The sequence below is a fragment of the Salmo salar genome, chromosome 05 (assembly GCF_965601325.2).
Source record: "Salmo salar chromosome 05, fSalSal1, whole genome shotgun sequence".
NCBI classification, from domain to species: domain Eukaryota; kingdom Metazoa; phylum Chordata; class Actinopteri; order Salmoniformes; family Salmonidae; genus Salmo; species Salmo salar.
In genome coordinates this window covers 67,545,115-67,547,983 of record NC_138295.1, presented here as the reverse complement: position 1 = coordinate 67,547,983, position 2,869 = coordinate 67,545,115, and positions in this window count along the sequence as shown.

Genomic DNA, 2,869 nt, shown 5'->3' with positions numbered 1-2,869 from the left:
TTTGTTGTGTTTAGATTCAGAGCCCTGGTTGTTTTGTGTTCAGTTGTTTCTGGCTGAAATGTACTACAGTAAATTCATTCATTAAATCCTTCACCTCAGGGAAGAGGCAATTCAAATGTGCAGGGGAATGATTTCACAGCCACACCAGGAAGTAGAGGATTTTAAAGACTTACACTGAAAGACACATATGCAAAGCTGCAATTATCCAAGGAAAAATACACCCTGCAGTCTCTGGCTTCACTCTGTCTGTCTGTTTCTCTTCTCCCCCCCACACCCCCCATCTGCCCTTTGGATTGTCTATACACACACACACAGTGTTATCTTAGTAAATGGCATCATGTTGGTGGCCAGCCATTCCCTATAGGTATAGGTTCCCCACCCACTAGGCAATACGATGAAATTGCATGTCTTGGCAGATGAAAATCAAAGGTCTCCGTAGATGAAAAACACTGTGTGTGGCTCTGATTCTCAATGAGCTTCACGGTATCTAGCTTCAGGAGGGGGTGTAGAGAGCGAGCCTGTCAACGGGAGTGTAATAGCTTTGGCATTAGGAATTCTAAGTGGTTAGGGGGGATGAATGAGCCAATTGGATGCTGGGGATCATTAGGTGGCCATGATGGTATGAGGGCCAGATTGGAAATTTAGCCAGGACACCAGGATTAACACCCCTTCACTTACAATAAGTGCCATGGGATCTTTAGTGACCACAGTGAGTCAGGACACTTGTTTAACGTCCCATCCGAAAGATGGCACCCTACACAGGGCAATGGGGCATTGGGATATTTCTTTAGACAAAAGGAAAGAGTGCCTCGTACTGGCCCTCCAACACCACTTCCAGCAGCATCTGGTCTTCCATCCAAAGAGCAGCCAGGACCAACCCTGCTGAGCTTCAGAGGCAAGCCAGCAGTGGGATGCAGGGTGGTATGCTGCTGGCAAAAAATGTGGAACATCTGCCAATAAAGACAGGGCCTTGAAGCAACAAAAACCACATGCTGGGCCAAAGCCAACACCCCTGAAAGGAGACCTGGTGCAGCAGGAAGTCAGGCATATGGAGGAACAGAGAAGGGCCAAAGCAGTGAGGTTGGGAGCCTGGAGTCTCTTGGGATGAGCTGTGGAGGATGGAACCTGCCAGAATCCAGTTCCCTTTAAGATCTGTCTATGATGTGCTCCCATCCCTCACTAACTTACACAGGTGGGGCCTCACTGAAAACCCAAACCTCTCTCTCTGCAACAAACCTGGCACCATGGAGAATGTTTTAACATAGTGCACTGTTGTCCTCTCCCTAGGCAAATTCAGATGGAGGCATGACCAAGTTTTGAAGGAACTGGCCATGATCCTTAAGGAATCAACAAAGGAAAAAGAGGACTCCCACCAACAAAGGCCACCACATCAACTTAGTCAGGCCACGAGAAGCAGAAGCAGCCAGACCCAGGAAGGATGGCATCCTGGAACAAGCCAGAATGTGGGAGATGCCAGATTGTGGTAGATGCGTGTTAACCTAGACAGACAGCTGAGCTTCCCCCTGACATGGTTGTCACCACTCACCGTCTAGACATCATCTTATGGGCGGTGAAGGAGAAAAAGCTGGTGACTGTGGAACTCACAGTGCCCTCAGAGAGGTGCGTGGAAGCATACCAGCACAAGAAGGGAAAGTATGAAATCCTGGCAGATAAGATGCGAGGGAAGGGATGAAGTGTCTGGGTTTACCCAGTTGAAGTTAGCTGGCATGGCTTCCCTGCCTAATCAACATGGAGACTTCTTTTGGCTCTGGGCATCAAATAAAATGACAGAAGATTGCGCTATAGCACCTAGCAAGTGCTGCTGAAAAGGCCTTTTGCTGGTTATTATGGTGGAAAAGATCTGCACCAAGCTGGAAGCCATCCACAGGCGGGCAGTGATTTGGCCAATTACTGTCGACTCACCATGTTGAGGGCGTTCCTGGATAGGAGTTGAAAAGTCCAGTGAGAGGTGGACCGGCTGATGACGCCTGTGTATCAGCAATCAAACACTGATTTGTATCAGGTACAACAAAACCCAGAATCGTATAATGAGAGGGAGAGGTCAGAATGGTTACTAGGCCGCCTACAGTGCAATCATTCTCTGTGCTATCGGTCATGAAAGAGTATCAGAAAGGCACTGAAAACCCTGATCCACATGTGTTCTCCTGAAGATCATATTTAACAAGCATGGTTAATAGTAGTCTATAACTAGTTATATGACACCATTTGTTTTGTGAATCTAATGAAATTTTCAGCTCAGGGCGTACCTACCAGATCTATATCCCTGGTGCATTGTACAATTATATGGTACTGTTATCCTGTGGTCCAATTAGCTGTAGCAGTGTGTGTGTGTGTGTGTTGTGTCCCCTGAGCTCTGGTTCATAAGAGCTAAACACCGGCCTGCAGGTCTGGAAGGATGACTCAATAGAACAGCACACCTGACCTGCCATTCACATAGCAGATCACACAGGGTTACACACATGCAGTATAGCCATGTTGGCCAGATATAGTCAATAATCTGCTGGGATATTTTAACTGTAAAAGGGGACCAGAGCATTTACTAATTGTATCTTTCATATTGCCTACAGTAACTGAGTTTTTTTATACGTGGCTGCTTTGATAAATGTCTCCTTATTATCTTTGAGAAGTTGCTTAGGTAGGCTATTGATCATTTCAGACATAGGGATTTCTCTTTAGTCTTGACCCTCTAGGTGATCAATTAGAGGCATGGACATGATGCCTAAGGCTTAAGAATGTATACTATAATGATCAGCCTGAGGCCATTCAAAGTGAAAATTGCTATCTTACTGTAACTGCAATGTGAGTTCACCAGTGTAAAGATAATTTCTTCTAGATTGATCTTTTTCAA